Raw genomic sequence first — 23,140 nt, forward strand, 5'->3', positions numbered from 1 at the left:
GTGCAGGCTAGGATGGGAGTAGTGAGATGCATGGTTGCGACCTTGCATTCCATAGTATGCCTCGTCAGTATGAGAGGATACTAGTGGCCACATGAAATAAGTATGGACCCATGGAATTTAGCTAACTGGCAGGGTAACTTGTATGTGATAATAGTTAGTATACTTTTAGGATTCCTGGACTTATAGAGATTTGTGCTATGTGATTTGGATAGCCTGTTTGGGACTTGAGATTATCTCCTCAGCACGGTGGGAGTGGACCACTTAGGTACCATGCGGTCAGGTGGTAGTGTATTTTCCACTCTTATCATTTTGAGATTTATTGAGACATCGTGGCTGTTGCATCCTTCATGATGGTGGGTATGTATCCTTTTTCATTGATGATTAGCATATGTTAGATGATGTTATCTTATTCTTTTATTTGCATGATAGATTACTTTCTACATATGATGTTGTATATATTAGGAGTGACATTCCTACTATGTAATACCAATGATCTCTTCAGTGATTTGGAATGTTACACATGGTGGGATGGCTAGGATCCATGATGGTCTAATGATGCTATTAACGGTTGGGAGGAATTATACACTTAGTTTATTATGTTTGATCTTTATGTTGGATGTATATGTCTTCTATGATGATGTATCATGTGTATCATGTGACTATCTTTACTTTGATTAGAATAGGATGATGTACCTTATTCTATGTATGTATATTCTTTTGAGATTGTCATACCCTGTGACATGTACAGTGGATGATTGAGCATTTTGAAATGCAATGTATAAACATTGGACTTATCATTATCATTTCATATGGATATTGTACTAAATGGACTCATGTTTCTAGACGTAATTCAACATTAAGGGATCTTTAAGAATGTAATCTATTATGTATGTTATGTTTATTTTCAGATGGACATTGCTATTGGTTCTGTTATTCTGCATTAGTTATATGTGGTATTTACTTTCATGGAAAAAAAAATGGTTACTTAGTGAAATTCTAGGTTAATTCTTTGGATCCCTTGGCAGGGCATTACATTTGGTATCAGAGCCCGAGTTTCTACATTGGGAGCTCTGGGTATTTTGGAACAATTGGAACTTTGAACCATTAAGTGAATCTGTTCGACTTGAAACTAGATGAACTGAAATAGAACTTGAACTATTACTTGAATATTTTTCATACTTCAACACTTAGTTTCAAAACTAGAAATTTTTACTTATACCTAGACATAGAACTGAACTTAGTACCTTGTACTATTGTAGGATGGTATCTAGGACTAGGTCTTTTGTTAGAGGCCGTGGTATAGGCTGTGGTCATGGTAGAGCTATCAATGTCCATGAGTCTACCCATGAGGGATCGGCTCATGTAGAGAGCAAGGAAGAGCACTCTAGTAGGCACCAAGAAGAGAGTCGTAGAGAGGACCAAGCTGAGTCTGAAGAGGTTGGTTTGAGGCAGATGATGTAGACTATTCTAGAATGTTTACCTCCTGTTGAAGAATAACCCAAAGTACATCAGACAGAACAAGAGCATAGACCCAAATCTAGAAGTCCTCGAAAGGATCGTCAGAGGTCCATTGTGTCCACTCAGATGAAAGACGTTTCAAGATCCAAGGTTAAGCCTTTCAATGGGCAAGGTTCTGGTTATGTGGCCAAGCAGTGGCTTATTTCCCTTGATAGGATTTTTTCCATGTAGGAGTTTGACAGCAATGTTAAGGCAAGATTTGTGATCACTAATCTAGAGAATTTTGGGGCCACCTGGTGGACAATAGAGGAGAAGAAGTTGGGAATCGATATGAGCAGTGTTACATGGGAATTATTCATAGAAAGTTTTTTATGAATGATTCCTACCAGAGGAATGGAAACAACAAAGGGCTAATGAATTTCATAATCTCGGATAGTATACTTTGTCAGTGACCGAGTATGAGCGCAAGTTTTATGAGCTCATGTCTTTTTCAGGATTTAGTGAAAATTTAGCTTAGTTGACACAACACTTTATTAGGGGTTTGAATAACTGTATTATTGGGGAAGTTAAGGTATTTGAGCCAAAAATCATCAAAGATGCAGTACATCAAGCTATCCTTGTTGAGAAAAGTGTCAACCTTAGTAAAGGTGGTTTTGTAGGAGGACCAACAGCATCAGGATCTAAAAGCAACTACAATTTAGGTGGTAACAAGAAGTTTTCTTTCTCTAATGGGAAACAATAGCAGTCTCAGTAGACATAGCAATAGAAGGGCTCAAATTCTCAGGCTCAAAGTGGTGGCAAAGGTTCTAACACCAAGAACAATCACAATGCTCAATGCAATAAATAGAATTAGTCCAATCAGCCAGCTCAGAGTAGCCAATCTTTTATGAGTAGGAACAATCGTCAATAATCAAATGTACCACCTTTGGGAAGAGGTTCTGGTAGAAATATGGAATTTTTTTCATGTGGTCAGATTGGAAATTATGCAGCTCAGTGTCCTTAGTGAGCACCTCATTTTTTAGGACCTAGACCTATAGTTTCAGAGCCTACAGTTGGTGATGCAGGTAGAGCTCATAGAGTTTTTGCAGCAGTTGATCAGCATCAGGCAGATCATCAAGGAATAGTGGTTGAGACCACGGGTGCTATTAGAGGTATATATCTTTTAGTATTGTTTGATTCAGGAGCTACAGATTCATTTATTTCACCATCTATAGTTTCTAAGTGTAAGCTAGATGCGGTGAAGCAAGATCATGGTTGGCAAGTGGAACTACCCTCAGGCATTAAGGTCTCCACAAATTCTTTTGTTCATAAGTGTGGGCTTAGCTTAGGAAGCTTTGTAATGGTAGTGGATCTTCAAGTCATACCCTTTGGTTCCTATGATGTGGTGTTAGGCATGGATTGGCTTAAATCTCATAGAGCCAGTATAGATTGCAGGAAGAAGATTATTTTGTGCCAGGACGACCAAGGGAATGATGTGCAGATAGTTTGGATATTGAGGCCTATATCTTTGTGAATATTTTTGCTATGCAATTGAAGAGAAGTTTATGTAAGGGATGTCAGATTTTTTTGTTATGGTAAATGATCTTGTAGAGGAAGATTCAATGAGGGAGACTTTAGATCACCCGATTTTCCAAGAGTACGCAGATGTGTTTCCAAGTGAGATTCTAGGCATGCCTCCAAAGAGGGATATTGACTTTAGTATTGATCTGATTCCTAGAGCGGAGCCTATCTCTAAAGCTCCTTATCGCATGATGATACAAGAATTGGGTGAGCTACGTCTTCAGCTAGAGGAACTTCTAGCCAAAGGGAGCATTCGACCTAGTGTATCACCATGGGGAGTTCCAATGCTCTTTGTGAAGAAGAAAGATGATTCTTTGCGCCTTTGTATCGACTACAAACAGTTGAATAAGGTGACTATCAAGAACAGGTATCCTTTACCTAGGATTGATGACTTATTCAATTAGATCAAGGGAGCTACAGTATTCTCCAAGATTGATCTTAAGTCACGATACCACCAGCTTCGCATTAAGGAAGAAGATATTCACAAGACTGTGTTTCAAACGCACTATGGGCATTATGAGTTCACAGTGATACCTTTTGGCTTGACTAATGCTCCATCGGTTTTCATGAGTTTCATGAATGGTGTGTTCTAATCTTATCTAGATAGGTTTGTACTCTTGTTTCTTGATTACATATTGATATATTCTAAGACTCAGAAGGAGCATGAGGAACACCTATGGTTGGTATTGCAATGTTTGAGGGACAATCAACTTTATGCCAATGCAGCTAATTGCAAATTCTTCAAATTAGAGATTCAGTATTCAGGGCATGTTATTTTAGGTGATCATATTTTAGTAGATCTTGCAAAGATTCAGGCAATAATAGATTGGCCTACACCAACTAATGTGTCATAGATTCGTAGTTTCATGGGTTTAGCCGGTTATTATCGCAGATTTGTCCTTAATTTCTCTAGGATAGCACATCCTATCACTTCTCTTCAGAGGAAAGGAAAGAAGTTCATGTGGATAGATAAATGTGAGGAAACTTTTTAAAAGCTCAAGGAAATTTTGACCAATGCACCGATTCTAGCGTACTTGATCCAGAAGGTGATTTCATGGTATGTACAGATGCTTCACTTGAAGGGATTGGAGCAGTGTTGATGCAGAATGGATGAGTGATTGCGTATGAATCGCGCAAGCTCAAGGATCATGAGTTAAATTATCCTACGCATGATCTTGAGTTAGTAGCAGTAGTTCATGCTTTGACTAGATGGAGACATTTCTTGTTTGGGCATCGATTTGAGCTACACGGTGATCATCGTAGTCTTCAGTACATTTTTACTCAGCCTAATTTGAATGCTTGCTAGAGGCGATGGATGGAGTTTCTATGTGAGTATGATTTTGAGGTTAAGTACATTTAGGGTAAGGAGAATGTGGTTACAAATTCTTTGAGTTGCAGGAGACATGTGGTATCATCGATGACCCTTAGTGTGGATTTGAGGAGTCGGATTCTTAAGGCACTTGCTACAGATTCTTGGTATCAGGAAGTGTGCAGAGAGATTGATTTAGGAAGATCTCTGGAAGGAAGGTTTGCAGGTTACATTTGAGATTTAGATGGTCTTTTGAGACATTTGGGGAAGATATATGTGCCATTTTTAGATGAGCTTCACACCTTGATACTGGTAGAAGCCCATCATACACCTTACTCAGCACATCCAGTTGTCAAGAAGATGCATGTTGGTTTGAGACGTTTGTTCTTTTGGTATGGGATGAAGTGAGATATTGTTGATTTTGTTGCTAGGTGCCTTGAGTGTCAGAGAGTTAAGGTAGAACATCAGCACCCAGCTGGACTTTTGCATCCTAATCTCATTCCTTCTTGGAAGTGGGATATCATCTCCATGGATTTAATTGTAGGATTACCTATGACTTTTCAGCATCATGATGCTATCATGGTCACCATTGATCGATTGACTAAGGTGGCACATTTTTCATCGATTAGGTCTTCCTACACAGTAGCTTCTATAGCTAATGTATTTATGCATGATATTGTGAGATTACATGGTATTCCTAGGAAGATCATTTCTGACAACGATCCTGTATTCACATCTGCATTCTGGACATCGCTGCAGCATGAACTTGGAGCGCAGTTAAACTTTAGTTCGGCATATCATCCAAAGACTGATGGTCAACCAGAGAGGGTGAATCAAGTTTTGGAGGATATGTTACGGATGTATGTGATGGATAGGCAAACACATTGGGAGGATTATCTCTACCTAGTGGAGTTTTCTTATAATAACAGGTATCATAGTTCTATTGGCATGGCACCATTTCAGGCATTATATGGACATCCTTGTCGTACACCATTGAGTTGGGATAGTCTTGAGGATTGCATCCTATTGGGTCCTAAGATACTTCATGATATGGAGCAACTGGTAGTGCGTATCTATGAGCACTTGACTATGGCACATGATAGGCAGAAGAAGTATGCCGATGCTCATAGGACTGATAAGCAGTTTGCTGTGGGAGATAAGGTTTTCTTGAGAGTACGATTGCGAAAGAGTCCAATCAAGTATGGAAAGGGTTCTAAGATAGCACCTCTCTTTGTGGGACCATTCGAGATTCTAGAGAGGATTGGCTTGGTTGCTTACCACCTTGCTCTACCACCTAGCCTAGCTCGTATTCATGATGTTTTCCATGTTTCAATGCTTTAGCAGTATATTCTTGATATTGTACATGTTCTTGATTGGAATGCATTGTAGGTAGAGAATGGGTAGTTGGCTTTGGAGCCGGTTCGTATTCTAGAGTAGTGGGAGTTGACCCTCAGGGGTCGAACCATCGAGTAGGTAAGAGTCCAATGGGACCCTACTGATGATTCTTCAACTACTTGGGAGGATGTAGCTAGATTGAGGGAGTTATATCCCTACTTATTTGTAGGCTTTCAAGAGTAAGCCTAACTCAAGGGGGGGTGGATGTAGTGCCTACCCTCGTTCACATCTTTTTTGGACATTGTTGTTATTATTTTCAGACTATGATGGACTAGTTTTATGTTGATTGCTTTGACACTATCAGACATTATGTTATGGATTCAGTTCATATGTGATGAGATCATTTAGACTTTACATTTCATGCATACATGATGATCATTATATTGCTTTCAGCTATGGTTGATGATTAGTTGATGGTTATTATCTCATGTGTTTTATTATGGATACTTACCCCATACTTGCATGTGTATGGTGTGCGTGTTTTCTTATTGTATGGCATTTCTGATGTGGTTAAGGAAGGGATTCATAGTAACCTGCTTAGTCAGGATCTACATGATGCACCACTTCCTGCCATTGTATGTTTAGCTTAGCATTATATATTGTATGTACATGCATGGTTTTTTTGCAGGTTGCAGGTATCAAGTATTGACTTCCCTGAATTGCCAGGATGAGCATACCCTATTATACTATCTCAATGATAAGAGAAGGGAGATAAATTCTCAAGTCCAAATCCCAAACCCTTAAGCCAATTGTCCTAGTGAGGTAGGACAAGTATCTGGATATTTTACCCACCGAATGTGTCGGATGACATGATTCATGATTTTTTTTAACCCTTTAGACTGATTTTGAGTGATTTTCTCTATGATGGGTTTTCATATTTTATCTTGGAGGTCTATGGTGAATTTTCTATTAATTAAGTCTTAATAAATAGATTTAATTAATAAATTAATTATTTGAGAAAAGTAATATAAAATATCATGCTATTTGATATTTTGATTATAATTAATTAAATAAGAATTAATTGAGGAAAAAGAATTAAATAAAAGAAAATTAATAATAATAATAAAATAATAATAAAGTAATAAATAAATAATAATAATAAAAGTTATAAAAATTAAAATAAAAGTTATAAATATTTAAAAAGAAATTATATAAAAAGTAAATTGGAGTTATAAGCTTGCATGGGAATTAACACACTTCTCTATTTCTCATGTGTCAACAACATGGGGGTTAGTGCATCAATTAAGCACATGGTGTCTACAACCCTATGGCTCATCAAAAAGGTTGGAAAAGACCCAAGCTTAGTTGGTGACACCTTCTAGCTATTTCTAGAAGCATTCTAGATGTTTCCTGAAAGTTTTTTATATTCAAGCATTCTTAGAAGCTTAGACATAGCGGTTGGAGTGCAAATTAGAGCATTGGAGGACTCGAGAACTCTGAAGAAGGGAGGAGCTTGCTCTGTGGGTTTCTGAGAAAGAGAGAATTAGCATCAGAATCCGAGTAGATTCTTGTGATTTTACTTATGCTATTTTTGCATCATGCATTCCCTGTGTTCTTTGTGTCTTCCATATGTCTTCTGAAGAATTTCATAATTTATTGTGCATATGGGTAGATTAATTTATTTGAGAATTTTATATGCATGTATCTAAAAAGAACACAGGGCTAGGGTTGAGATTCATTGTCAAACCCATTAGATTAATTATTGGAAATTTTGGAGACCAAAGGTCTATGGAGGAATTCTAAAAAATTGAAGTTGTATTGCTATATTGTCAATTTGCTTATACTTACGATATGTATGTATGTATGTATGTATGTATGTATGTATGCTCATATATTGTGATATTATTAATTCTTCATATATTTGTTTAAATATACATACATACATACATACATACATACATACATACATACATACATACATACATACATACATACATACATACATACATACATATATATATATATATATATATATATATATATATATACACACACATTAATACATATATACATATATATATGTATATATAATATATATTAAAAATGGATAACATACCCATGGGCAAAAATCCTTTAATAAACATTTTAAACCAAATTGGAAATGGAAATCGTGTTAGCGATTTTAAATATAAACATTTTATAAACATTGAGTCGAGGGGGGGGGGCACAAGACCCGCAACCCCACTGTGGTTGCAGTGTACCTTGTCGCAGGTACTGCGGCGTTACTGGTACGCAGTACCACTGATGTCATAAGCCCTACGACGACAGGGTCCTGCATACCGATAGTCACATCATATAATGTGTGTCATTTTAAAAAAAATGTTTGCCATATTCATTTTGGCATTAATCGAATTTGATTAATTCAGTTTTGTTAAATGATAAAATAATATATATATTCATATATGTATTTATATGTATATATATATATATATATATATATATATAAGTATGTATATAATATATAAATAAAATTATATGTTTTATAACTATAAATTGATAATTGATTTATATCAAAGTTCATGAATAAAAATTAATTGTTCTATTAAGTATATTAAATTTTGAATTGGTGGGGGATGTTTGGATTAAAATCATAATTAAAGAATGCATTTGTATTCATGTATAAATGTTCATTCAAATTCCTTTTCTAAACTTGGAAATGTAAATCGAGACTTTTGCATTTAAATTCAAATGGTAAATTTGACAAAACCAAAACATGTGTTTGCATTGTGTATTCTTTATGCTATTGTTTTGGGTTTTGGGTTGACTAGTGTTGACTAGTATAGGACGTCTACCAGAGGCTTGGGGGTTATGTGATTGTGATGTCATGATGATGTTTTAATCTCAATCTTTATAAACCCAACCATGGTTATGTGATAGAATGCTCTATGTATTGTTTGTAATTATTGATTTTTATAGTTGAGATTCTTATGTATGAGATACTTGACTTAACCATTATTTTTGGTCATCGATCAGTTTACCTTGGTTATTTTCTAGTCACCAGGATGGGACTATGATGTGGATTTATTCTTGATGATGTCATGATGTGACATGTTTGACTCAACCATTTTTGGAGTCTTCGATCAGTTTGATTGAGATATATTTTGGTTATTGAGAACCATTAGATACTTTGATTATCAGTGATACTTCAGTTGCCAATAGAGAGTTGCTGTGTTCATGATTTTCTATGGATGTTTTCTCATGGAGAACTGATGCTTTTATGCATATTTGATGATTTTATGGATTATCTTTTGTGATTTTGAGATTTATGAGTCCATGAGCATTAGGGTAGGATATCTACATGTAGTGATGGGAAGTGGCTTGCAATGGGGGTCGGGGCCCTAAGAGGCTGCCAGGGTAACTCATTGTAGGTTGGATTAATAAGTGATAACATTCACACCTAATACTAACTGAATGAGCCTAAAAAGATAAGTGTTTTGTTCTCGCCCATGCCTTGAGTGCTTGTACAGGCTAGGATGGTAGTAGTGAGATGCATGGTTGCGACCTTGCATTTCATAGTATGCCTTGTCAGTATGAGAGGATACTAGTGGCCGCATGTAATCACTATGGAATCGTGGAGTTTAGCTAACTAGCAGGGTAACTTGTATGTGATAATTGCGAAGACACTTTCTCGCTTGCATAGTAGGTTCCTACATGTCATTGTGTGCCTTTGGAAATTAGATGTCAGTTTTGTGTGATGGAACCTTTGAGTTAGTATACTTTTAGGATTCCAAGACTTATAAATATTTGTGCTATGTGATTTTGATAGCCTATTTGGGACTTGAGATTATCTCCTCAGCACGGTGGGAGTGGACCACTTAGGTACCACGCGGTCGGGTGGTAGTGTATTTTCCACTCTTATCATTTTGAGATTTATTGATACATCGTGGCTGTTGCGTCCTTCATAATGGTGGATATGTATCCTTTTTCATTGATGATTAGCATATATTAGATGATGTTATCTTATGCTTTTATTTGCATGTTAGATTGTGTTCTGCATATGATGTTGTATATATTAGGAGTGACATTCCTACTATGTAATATCGATGATCTCTTTGGTGATTTGGAATGTTACGCATGGAGGGATGGCTAGGATCCATAATGGTCTAATGATGCTATTAATGGGTTGGAGAAACCATGCACTTAGTTTATTATGTTTGATCTTTATGTTTGATGTATATGTCTTCTATGATGATTTATCATGTGTATCATGTGACTATCTTTACTTTGATTATAATAGGATGATGTACTTTATTTTATGTATGTATATTCTTTTGATCTTGTCATACCCTATGACGTGTACAGTGGATGATTGAGCATTTTGAAATGCAATGTATAAACATTGGACTTATCATTATCGTTTCATATGGACATTGTACTAAATGGATTCATGTTTCTAGATGTAATTCAACATTAAGCGATCTTTACGAATGTAATCTATTATGTATGTTATGTTTATTTTCAAATGGACATTGCTATTGCTTCCGTTATTGTGCATTACTTATATGTGGTATTTACTTTCATGGAAAAAAAAATGGTTCTAAACTTAGTGAAATTATAGGTTAATTCTTTGGATCCCTTGGCGGGGGAATTACAATTTTTTTGTGCTTTTGTAGGAAAATAAAACTAGTAACATTGTGAAAACCCTAAAAGGGTCAATTTCTTAGGTTTCCCTAAAATATTGTTAGAAGTGGCTAAGATTCATAATCCATTTTAATGTTTGTAAATTCTTTTGCTGGACAATATAAAAGTTGAAGGCTGTGTGGGTTCAAATAGCCAAGGTTTTGGGTGACCCACATTAAATCTGTGTTATCTATGTTCTTCTTGTTTTCTTCTATTCTTTTGCATATAACTCTATATTTCTATATTGTTTAGATCTGTGAAACTCTAACAATTGGTATTAAAGAAAGGTTTATTGTTTTAGATTCATAGGACTTTCAAGTTTTAGTTGGAGCAATGGAGGATTCGAGATTCAAGATTGAAATATTGAGTGGCTAAAATTTCTAGTTATAGAAAATGTAGATGTAATATTACTTATATTAGAAGGATGTTTGGAAGTTGTTGGAAGGGAAAGAAAAGACACAGGGTACCATCACATATGAATATTGAAGGATCTTGGATAGGAAGGCACTTGGATCTATTCGAATGTGCCTTGGACTATCTATAACATTCAACATATTAAATGGAAAAATGATAGTAGGGATGATGGAGACATTGGCTATGCTATATGAGAAACCCTCAGCTTTGAATAAGGTATTTATTATGAAACATTTGTCTAATATGAAAATTGGTGAGAGAGATCTATAGTGGATCATTTAAATAAATTTAACACAGTCACCAATAATTTTTCATTTCTATAAATTTCGTTCAATGAAGAGGTTAGGGATTTATTATCCATATGTTCTTTTCTAGAAATATGTAAAAAATCTATCTCTAATTCAAATACTTTGAAATTTGATGTTGTAGGTGTTATCCCAAGTGAGGAAATGCAATGGAAAAATATAGGTGAAACATTGACCTCATTAGGTTCCTCTTTAAATTTGGAGAACTGAGGGAGAACAAGGGAAAAAGGAAAATGGCCTTTGTGTGACAAGTCATAAGGGAAGTCAAAGAAAGAGCATTCTTAATCTAAAGGAAAGAAAGATTTCTTGTACTATAGAAAGCTTGGTTAGCAAAAGAAAGATAGTGTTAGAAAAATAGACAAGGAGATAAAAATGAAGATGATAGTACAGAAGCTAATGTTACAAGTAATACTTTACAAGATGCTTTAATCTTATATTTGGATAATGTTAATGATTCCTAGGTAATATATTTTGAGGCTTCATTCCATGTTATGCCCCTTAGAAAATATTTACAATATTATGTTCAAGGTAATTTTGGACAGGTATATTTGGGCGATGATGGAAAGATAAAGATAAAGTTTCCAAAAAAAAATGGCTGGATACTATAGAATGTAAGACATGTCCCTAATTTAAGAAGAAATTTAATTTCTACTAGACAACTAGTTGGTGAAGGATGCATAGTCATGTTTTCAGAAAATATCTAGAAGGGGACTAGATGCTCATTAGTAGTAGCTAAAGGTGCAAAGGTAGCCACATTATATCTATTTACTAGTAACACTTATTCTACCTTAGCTACTATTGATAATGTTAATGCAAGGAAATTTACTATAGATGTTGCAAGAACATATTCAAAAATGTGGCACCGTAGGCTTGGGGACATGAGTGAGAAAGGAATGAAAATCCTTCAATCTAAAAATCTAATGCTAGGACTCAAAAATATCAATTTGGAGTTCTATAAAAATTGTGTTTATGGAAAACAAAAAAGAGTTAGATTTCTCAGAGTTGGGAAAGAAAAGAGGAGTAAGAGGTTAGAGCTAGTGCATTTAGATGTATAGAGACCAACTCAGGTATCATTTCTTGGTGTCTCTCATGATTATGTTAAATTTTTATAGATGATTCAACTCATAAAGCATAGGTGTATTTCTCAAAACATAAATCTAATGTGTTTTAAACATTTAAGAAATGGAAAGCTTTGGTTGAGAATGAGATAGGAAAGAAGTTGAAGTTTCTTGGATCTAATAATGGAGGTGAGTATTGTAGCACAATCTTTGAATATTATTGTTCTATTAATGGAATTTAAAGGTAGTAGAAAAATCTTGGAACCCCACAAGAAAATTGGGTGTCGGAAAGAATGAAGAGAACAATCATGGAACATGCAAGGATCATGAGATGCATGCTAGAGTACCTCTTCATTTTTGGGTAGATGTTGAAAAGACTATTGTTTATTTGATAAATAGAATACCTTCAACCCCTTTGGATGGTGGTATTCTAGAGGAAGCATGGACTAGAACAAAGGTAAATTATTCATTTCTAAAAAAAATTGATAGTGAAGCTTCTACCCATGTTGTTAAATAAAATAGAATAAAGTTTGATGCAAAATATCTAAAATGTATATTGACTAGATGTGGAGTAGATGACTATGCTGATCCCTTATGGGATTTTGAAAATCTTAAAATAATTAGAAGTAGAGATGTTATATTCAATGAGTCATGTATAAAGGAAAATTGCATGAAAAAAGGCATGAATTGGTCAAACAAGAATATGTGGTGTTGGATGAGACTCCTAAAACTAGAAACCCACTAGTACCTAATGCTCAACAAGAATAGGTTATTCTACAGACTCTTGTAAGTTTTAGGTGTTCTACAGGTCAAGTAGACCTCTAGAAAGATTTTATCCTTCTTTGTATTACTTTTTATTAATTGATTTTGGTGAACCAAAAGAATATGAAGAAGAAATGCAAGTGGATGCCAAACAATAGTGGAAGCTAGGTGTGAAAGAAGAGATAGACTCCTTATTGAAAAATAAGACTTGGGATTTATTCCCTCTACTTGAAGGAAAAAGTGTCTTTCCTAAAAAATGGCTTTATTAGCTAAGGCAGAAAGATGGAGGAAAGAAAGATATTAGGCAAGACTTTTGATAAAGGGTTTTGCATAGAAAATGGGTATAGATTTTGATGAAGTATTCTCTCCTATTGTAAAAATGACTTCAATTAGAATTTTACTAAGCCTTGTGGCTACAAATTATTTTCATCTGGAACAACTAGATGTCAAGACAAATTTTCTCCATGAAGATTTGGTGGAAGAAATTTACACGCAACAACAAAAGGGATATGAGGTCAAGGGTAAGGATAATTTGGTGTGTAGGTTAAGCAAAGGTCTATATGGCTTGAAGCAGGCACCTTGACAATGATATTTAAAATTTGATAGTTTCATGGTTGAACAAGGATGCCATAAATGTCATTCTTATCACTATGTATATTTTAAGAGATCGCATAATGGGAGTTACATTATCCCATTACTCTATATTGATGACAGGCTTGTTGATGAGTCTAATATGCAACAAATAAATGAACTTAGACATAAATTAGTAAGGTTATTTTCTATGAAGGATCTAGGTGTTGCAAAGTAAATCCTTGGTATGAGGATTACATGGGACAAGAAAAATAGAACCTTGAATTTTTCCCAAAGTGAGTATAAAAAGAAGGTGTTGAAAAGATTTAATATGCACTATGAAAAAGAAGTTAGTACACCTTTGGCTAGTCATTTCAAATTTACTAAGAAAATTACCCAAAGGCATAGGAAGAGGTAGATAAAATGTCTAACATCCTGTATCCATCAATAATTAGTAGTTTGGTGTATGTAATGGTATGCACATGACTAGATATTTCTCATGCAGTGGAACATTGGAATGTTATCAAATGGATTCTTCAATATTTGAAAGGTACTACTACAAAGGCATTATGTTTCACATGATTCAAGTATTCTCTAAGTGGATATTTTGACTTTGATTTTGGAGGAGATATGAATACAAGGAGTACTACATGGTATGTTTTCACTGTAGGGGTATAGAAATCATTTGGATTTCTAGATTGTAGAAGGTTAATTCCCCTTCAACCACTGAATCTGAGTATGTAGCTACTATGAAAGCTAGCAAGGAGATGATTTAGTTACAATTTTATCTAGAGGAGTTGGGTTAGAAGTAGGAAGATCATGTATTGTATAATGATAGCTAGAATTCCTTTCATTTATCAAAGAATTTTTATTTTCATTGAAGGACAAAGGACATACAACTCAGGTGCCATTTTATAAGGTCTATTTTGGAGGATGGCCAATTGGGGATTGAAAAGATTCACATAAGTAAAAAATCTTGTTGATATGTTCATGAAGGTATTCCCCAAGAAGAAGTTGGCATCTTGACTGACGATCATGGAGGTACTATAGAGAAAAGTCGTTTATCTAGTTGAACTTGCACATACTTAATTGTTGTCTAGTTTCAGTCTCCATGTGGAAGAAGGTTTGGTGTGGAGCCTAATGAGTCTTCAAGTTGGAGATTGTTGATATTGTGGAAATAGATCATGTAGTGGTGGTGAATGCTCTCTTTTTTTTTGAAAAGAAAACTAAAAATGTTGTAAAAAACCATAAAATGGTCAATTTTAGAGGTTTCCCTAAAATTTTGTTATAAGAGATTGACATGCATAATGCATTTTAATGTTGGTAAACATTTTTTCTAGATAATAGAAACATTTAAGGTTGTGTAGGTGGACATAGTCCAGGTTTTGGGTGAACTACATTAAATATACACATTATCTATGTTCTTTATGTTTTCGTTTATTGTTTCTTTATATAATTATTTATTCTTATATTGTTGTAGATTTGTTAAACCATAATGGTCAAGGAGCTACTCCTAAACTTGTTTCACAAGTTCAAGGTAAAGCACTACAAGGAGAGGTGAATAAATAAAAGATTTAAGAGGTGAAGGTGACTAGTTCCTCAGAAGAATGAACTTTTGTACAAATCTTGGATACCCTAGCAATTTTTTTTATTCTCTCAGTAGCCAATCTCTTTAGAGGCTGAGCACACATGCCACACCCTTGCAAGTATCAAGGCCAAGCACAAAAACATCAATGAGCCAAGGTGATATATCTTATGGATATGTGTGGTGGAATATAAGAGGATTAACTAAGAGGGGAGGGGTGAATTAGTTACCAAAAAATAAATCCTAGATCCCTTAGATGTTAGCACAAAACATAAACTTCACTAAATATATTGATGCTCGATAAACATACAAGCACTCAGTTTACAATAGTAAATGTTGTAAGTGAGAAAACACTGAAATAACAATTGTAACTCATAAAATACTTAACATGGAGATTTTAAGATATTATGTGTGATTAACATTGCTTAACTTAGGTGCATACAAATAAAAGAAATATCATGAACACAAGTGACACCAAGATTTAACATGGAAACCTAATTAGGGAAAAACCTTCAATTCCAACTAGTTACTAATTTTGACTCTTTTGAAGTGAACCTTGTTATGATCCAACCTTGTTAAAGGCTACAAAATTTTTTTTTAGGTGTGACCCTATTAGAGGACTTAATCACCTTATTAGGAGTGGCATTATTAGAGGTATTTAGACACTTCAATCTATAAATGCTACCTTGTTAGAGGATTTACAAATAGTCAAGCCAACTTAGTTAAGAGATTTAGATCATTACTACAATGGTTAGAGAGTAATAATAAGATGACTTGATTTCTAATGAAACTGAATTGCTGATTACAGATCTCAATTCTTGTTGATATACTTGATCCTTTATGATCAAATGTATCTTTACATTTCTACAAAGATATTGTGATTATCCTTCTACTTCTCTTCCTCTAAAAATAATCTAGTCTTCCATTCCATTCCACACATTCAATCCTCAACTTGACTTATTACATATAACTTATGCATTTTCAAGTGATCTTGAGTACATCTTAAAATAATTAATATTCATCACCTCAGTTAGCTAGAACCAAGAAAAAAATCTACTGAACTCAATATGTTGAAACAAGAAAATCTTTGGTGGCCAACCCTACTTGATAGAAACTAACTCAAAAATGATTTTCCTATGTTTATAAAGTGAATTCATAAAACTGCATCTTCGCAAACTTTATTTGGTAAATGAGTGAGCTTGGTTAACACTAGTTCCATCTAGAATTTTCCTTCATTAGTGATCTCAATTAACACTCAACTTCTACAAACTTTTCTTTGATTATGAAGTGAACTTGGTAGTCATTGATTGCTGAACTTAGCAAACTCTAGAATGCTTGGCTAACATAGGAAACTATCTTCATCACTCAAGTGAGCTTAGCATACATTAACTGAAAAAGATATAACATTTTGTGTAACATCAAAGACAATAAACAATTAATTATTTGTATTCAACACTGTCCCTCTATGGTATTGATGGCAACACAACATGTCATAATACAATGAAATTTTAGAAAAAAATAGTAGTAAGGAAAATATATCTTTAGCTTCATTCTAATTCCCATCCACAAGAAATCCCTCTAATAGTGTGCAAGCCCTCTACCTTTAGTTTCTCATTCTATCATAAAAATCATCTTTAATATTTTTTTCTGATAGAAAACTCTCCCTCTTTAATATTAGAAAAAGTTCTTCCTCTAATGAATTCTCCCTTTTTGACATCTTCAAGAAAAAATTTTGTGATATGACACACAAACTTCTCCCTCTTTGACATCTCATGCCAAGGTAATATTTAGTGAATATTGGTGTGCCTTATGTACTGATTCATATGCAACATTTTTTTCTAATACTATATCAATTGATTGATCTTCTACATGATTTGGTTAATGTATCACTAGGCTTCATCTAGTAGGCTTTAGATAGGGGAATAACCCCTAACTTACCTCTTAGAAAAAAAAGGCATCCTTAGGTAATGGTTTAGTATATATTTCTACAAATTTTTCTTTAGTATTCACATATTCCAACCTTAACTCTTTATCCTACACCAATTCTCTCAAAAAATGATATTTTATAGTAATGTTCTTGGTCTTGGTATGCATCATAGGATTCTTTGATCTATTAATTGCACTGGTGTTATCATGAAAGATGACCAATGGATCCTTGATCACTGCCTTCATACCTATTAATAGTTGTTTGAAACAAACAATACTAGAGAAATTAATTATAACTACCACATATTTTGGCTTTTCTATAGACTAAGAAATGCAATTACTGTTCTTACTTGTCCAAGACACTATTCTTTTACCAAGAAAGAGTGCTCCACCACTAGTGCTCTTCCTGTCGTCAACACTTCCTACCCAATCAACATCTGTGAATGCTTTTAAATCCAAATTGCCTAATTTTTTTACCATAAGCCATAGTATTTAGTACCGTTTAGATACCTCATGATTCTCTTTATTTCCATCATATGGATTTTTTTAGAATTTCTTGAGAATATTGCCACCATACCAACTACTTATAAAATATTAGACCTTTTGTGCACTATATATTATTGTTTTCCAACCATTGATTTGTATGTGGTCTGACCTATCTCCTTTGAATCATCATATTTGGAAAGCTTATATCCAATAGACATATATGTTCTAACTAATCTTGAATATTCCATTCCAAACTTCTTTAGTATCTCCTTGATATATTTGGATTGAGTAATGAAGTTGCCATCTTTCTTCTATTGAATTTGTAATGCAACAAATAATTTTATCTCTCCAAACATGGACATCTAAAAGTTTTTACTCATTTCTTCTAAAAAGGCTTTGTATAAGTGATAATTTTTAGTAAAAAATGTGTCACCTACAAAGATTTCATCCAATACAATCTTCTTGTCTAGTCCTTCTTTGATATACAGGTTGTTATCATTGTTCTTTGAAACCCAATCTTTATCAAGTAATTATTAAGTCTTTCATACCAATCTCTACGAGCTTGTTCAAGACCATACAATGATTTGTGACATTTACAAACTATATCCTTTTTGCTAGGATCCAAAAAACCTTCAAGTTGTTCTATGTATACTTCCTCTTCAAGAGTTCCAATCAATAAATGTAGATTTCACATCCATTTGATAAACTTTAAATCTTTTATGTGCAACATAAGAAATTAAAGTTATAACACCTAATATTGCAATAGGAGAAAAAATTTCACCATAATCAACACCATCTTCTTGAGAATAATACTTTTATATTAACCTTGCTTTATTTTTGGAAACTTCTCCATCTTCATTTAGCTTATTTCTCAAAACCCACTTTGTGCCAATTATATTTTTATCCTTGGGTCTAGGGACAAAAGTCCAAGTCCTATTCCTCTCTCTATGTGTTCTATGTCTTCATTCATAGCTTCAATCCACCTTTCATTATCCAAAGACACTTTGACTAATATAAGTTCAAATTTAGTAAGAAAGCATGTGCCTTTCAATTTGTTTCTTGTTATTGTACCATCTAACTTATCTCCAATTATCTAATTAGGTGCATGGTATCTTCTAACATATCTTGCTAACATGGGTACTTTGGAATTGGAACTTGTCCCACTAGCCTTGGCATGATCTTCTATATCAAGCTTAGGTCCCACTGTCTATGACTCGGGTCCTTCAAACTCAGCATGTTCTGGCTGCAAGTTGGTAACCTCTAATTGTGACTTAGGTCCTTTCAAATTTGACTCAAGTTGTACTAGTTGCAACTCAAGTTCTTATGAGATTTTGGGGACTCAAGAGGTGAGGCCTCTTGAAATTCAATTAGATTTGGCAATATATTAGGTTTATAGTAAATAAACCTTCTATAAACATTAGGTTCTTTGATGCTCTCTTCATTACTCTTTTCTACAAGCTCATCAATTCTCATGTGTAGACTTTCTATGATCTTATGAATGAATAAATTCAAAAAATTATAAGCTTTACTTCTACTAGAGTATCCTAGGAATATACCTTCATCACCTTTGACATCAGAATTACCTTTCCTAGTCTCTTTCTGATGGACTCATGACCCAAACACAGAATGGACACAATAGGAAAAGGGAAATTGTATTAACTGTGAAGATAAGCTTGTACATTCAGTACAGAGAAAATAGACTTCAAAACATGCCCTAAGGGCTTACAATAGCATAAATCTAGAGATAATTTCTCCTTTCAGTACCTCCTCTCAAACTCCAATCCGAGCTATCTTTTACAATGCCAAAAATGTCCTTAAATAGACCCCAAAGAGTTAAGGACTAGAAATACATTCTAGAAATAGCTAGTAGGCATCCAGTAACCTAGTAGAAGGCTCTAGAAGTCACATTAGAAGTTGGTACAAATCTAGAAGAATCCAAAAATGGTAACCGAACTTTCGGGAGGCATAACTTTTGAACTGTAGCTCTGATTGATGAACCGTTTACATTTCAAAAAAGTTCTCAAAGCACTCTATAGCCCTATGGATGAGCTTTGCTCATACCCCTTTTTTGGCCCTTTTTGAGGTCATTTAATGCCCCTAACCTGACTTTGAAGCATTCTTAGGAGGTCTCCAAAAATTGAAAAATTGCAATAACTTTCAAACCGTGGGGCCTTTTGACCTAATTCTTTTTCTAGAATGCTCTAAATTACAATTACTTTCATCTAGCCAATATACACCTTCTATTCCACCAAAATGATCGCTCAATTACATACTCTTATTTTTTTGACATTTACACATATCCCAAGGTGTTCAAATACTCTATCCTAGAACACTAATAGTGGAACTATGAGAGTTGGAATCTTTATTTTACCCAAATGGGTATCTAGAAATGAAAACACATGAAATAGAAACTAAGTTTAAGTACATTTTTTTTGTTGGTGACACAGGATTGCCCTTATACCTCTAGATGTTCCTGCATTAGACACCCAGGGTAGATTGAAAAGTGACCCTGTCACTTTATGAATGGTAGAGGAAATCCCAAATGAGAAACCTCAACTGCTGAAATCCAAGTTTAGTCCTCTATCGGTCCTCCTTTCCACTTGACCAAATACTCTTCATACTACCTATGTCTAGTACTCCTACCCACACGATGATCCAGAATGTCTTCTATCTCCTCCTTTTTAGAAGCAAGAATTGGACAGGGCTCTAACATCAATTCCTCATCTGCACCATCATCATGATACTCTGTTAAGTCTGCAATGCTGAAAATAGGAGAAATGTGAATACCATCTGGAAAATCCACCTCATATGCATTTCCTAAGTCATGTTTCTTCAAAATTTTGCAGGGACCAAATTTTTTCATTTTCAACATGTTGTATGTACTAGCTAGAAATATTTCTTTTCGTAAGTGTACCATGACTAGATCCCCTATTTGGAATTCTTTATGTCTTCTCCTTTGATCAGCACTAGCTTTATACTCTTGATTCATCTTGGTAATGTGTGCTTGAACCTCCTCATGTAGACACTTGATATGTTCGGCAAATTCTTTAGCTTCAGCACTTGTCCTCTCCCCTTGCTCTATCTTCCTCAATTCTGGTGCAATCCTTGGGCTACTTCCATATACAATTTGGAATGGTGATCTACCAGTACTCCTATTTGCAGAGTTATTGTAAGAAAACCAGGCTTGTGGTAGAATCAAATCCCACCCCTTGGGCTTATCCCCAAGTAAACATCTCAACAACTTTCCTAGACTTCTGTTTACCACTTCCATTTGGCCCTCAGTCTATGGGTGGTGTGTAGAACTGAATTTCAAGTCTGTTCTCAACTTTTTCCACAATGTTCTCTAGAAATACACCACAAATTTAGTGTTTCTATCAAAAACTATACTCCTTGAAAGACCATGTAGTCTTACCATCTCTCTAAAAAACAAATCTGTAATATGGACAACATCATGAGTTTTGTGGCATGGAATGAAATGTGCCATTTTGGAGAACCTATCAACCACCATAAATACTGAGTCATTACCCCTTTGTGTCCTCAAAAATCCAAGAACAAAATCCATACTTATTTCCTCCCATGGCTTTGATGGAACAGGCAATGGCTGAAATAGTCTAGTATTGTGGCTAAATCCCTTGGAAACTTGACAAACTTGGCAACTCTGTACAAACTTCTTCACATCTTGTGAAATCTAAGGCCAAAAATAATGTTCTCTAAGAATGGCAATCGTCTTATCTCAACCAAAATGTCCTACCATCCCTCCACTATGTTTCTCTTTAATCAGATTTTCCCTCATGGAACTCTGCACAATTGGTCACCCTTGAAGAACATACCATCCTGAATGAGATAGTCTAACCACTTAGTTTTGTCTACAGCAACAAGCTCTTTACAAGATTTCCATGCTTTAGCAAAATCAGGATCACCAGGGTATAGATTCTTGAGTTCATCAAACCGACCAACTTCATCCTGTAGTACTATTAGCAACAACTGTCTCCTACTTAGTGCATCTGCAACCCTGTTAGATTTTCCACTTCTATGTTTCAACAAAAATGTATAGCTCTCCAAGAACTCTACCCACTTCATATGCCTTTGATTCAATTTAGCTTGGCCATTTAGGTATAGTAATGCTTGGTGATCAGTATAAAAAATAAAATTCCCTTGGCAATAAATAATACCTCCATTTCTTTAAGGCCTGAACTATTCCATAGAACTCTTGATCATAAATAGAATACTTCTTCTTTCAATCATTCAATTTTTCACTAAAATATGCAATAGGCTTACCTTCTTGGCTTAATACAACCCCAATAACATTTCCACTAGCATCACAATCCACTTGGAACACCTTTCTAAAATCTGGAAGTGCCAACACAGGCTATTATATTACCTCCTTCTTCAACAATTCAAAACTTCTTGCAGCTGTTGCAGTCCATTTGAACTCTTTTCTATCCCCTCTTATTTTGTCAGTTAGGGGTGCACATATGCCACTAAAATTCTTAATAAACTTTTTGTAAAAACTAACTAGACCATGAAACGATCTTACCTTAGTAGCAGACCTTGGAGTAGGCCATTCCAAGATGGCTTTTAACTTCTCTGGATCCATTTTGAGATCTTCAGGTGATATAACAAACCCCAAATAAACTAAATCCCTTTTTGCAAAGATACACTTCTTCAAATTAATTAACAGTTTCTCTTCCCTTAACCTTTCAAGGACACTACGAATATGCAATAAATGTTCTTCCAAAGTCTTGCTGAAAACTAAAATATCATCCAAATAGACAATAACAAATTTTCCCAAGAACTTCTTAAGTACCTCATTCCTAAGCTGCATGAAGGTGCTTGGGCCGTTCGTCAATCCAAAGGGCATGACTAACCACTCATAAAGCCCCTCCTTGGTCTTGAAGGTTGTTTTCTACTCATCTCCTTCTCGAATCCATATCTGGTGATAACCACTCTTGAGATCTATCTTTGTGAAGTACTAAGCTCCACTCAAGTAGTCCATAAGATCATCCATTCTTGGCAAAGAAAATCGATATTTGATGGTTATCCTATTTATAGCTTGAGATTATGTACACATCCTCCACTCTCCATCCTTCTTTGGTGCTAGTACTAAAGGTACTGCACATGGACTTAGGCTCTCCCGAATCAAGCCCTTCCTGAATAGTTCCTGAACCTATCGATTTAGCTCCTCAATTTCAGTAGGAGTCATCCTGTGAGTAGCCTTGTTAGGAAAACTAGCTCTTGGGATTAAATATATCTGATGACTGATTTGCCTTACTGGTGGCAATCCTTCTGGAACATTATCAGAGATAATATCTCCAAATTCACCTAGTAAATCTAAAAGTTCAAGTGGTATTTCACTACTACCTTCTTTATCTTTCCTAGGAATCAAAGCATAGCACATACGCTGATGTTTCATTCCATCTAAAAAATTTCTTCCATCAACAAGAAAAATCCTTGCACTGCTACATACCTTTTCACCTTCCTTTTTCATGGGGTTCAATTTGTGGTGAACTCCATCTTTTGTTAGAGAGTATGTGTTTGCATGAGCATCATGCACTACATGCCTATCAAACTACCACAATCTACCCAAAAATAGATGGCAAACATCCATTGGAATAACATCACAGAGAACTTCATCATGGTAACTCCCAATTTTGAATTTCATGAGACATTGTTCACTTACCAAGACCTTATG

This window comes from Cupressus sempervirens, chromosome 8 (assembly GCF_028749045.1).
Source record: "Cupressus sempervirens isolate cs-2001-9-10 chromosome 8, ASM2874904v1, whole genome shotgun sequence".
Taxonomy (NCBI): Eukaryota; Viridiplantae; Streptophyta; class Pinopsida; order Cupressales; family Cupressaceae; genus Cupressus; species Cupressus sempervirens.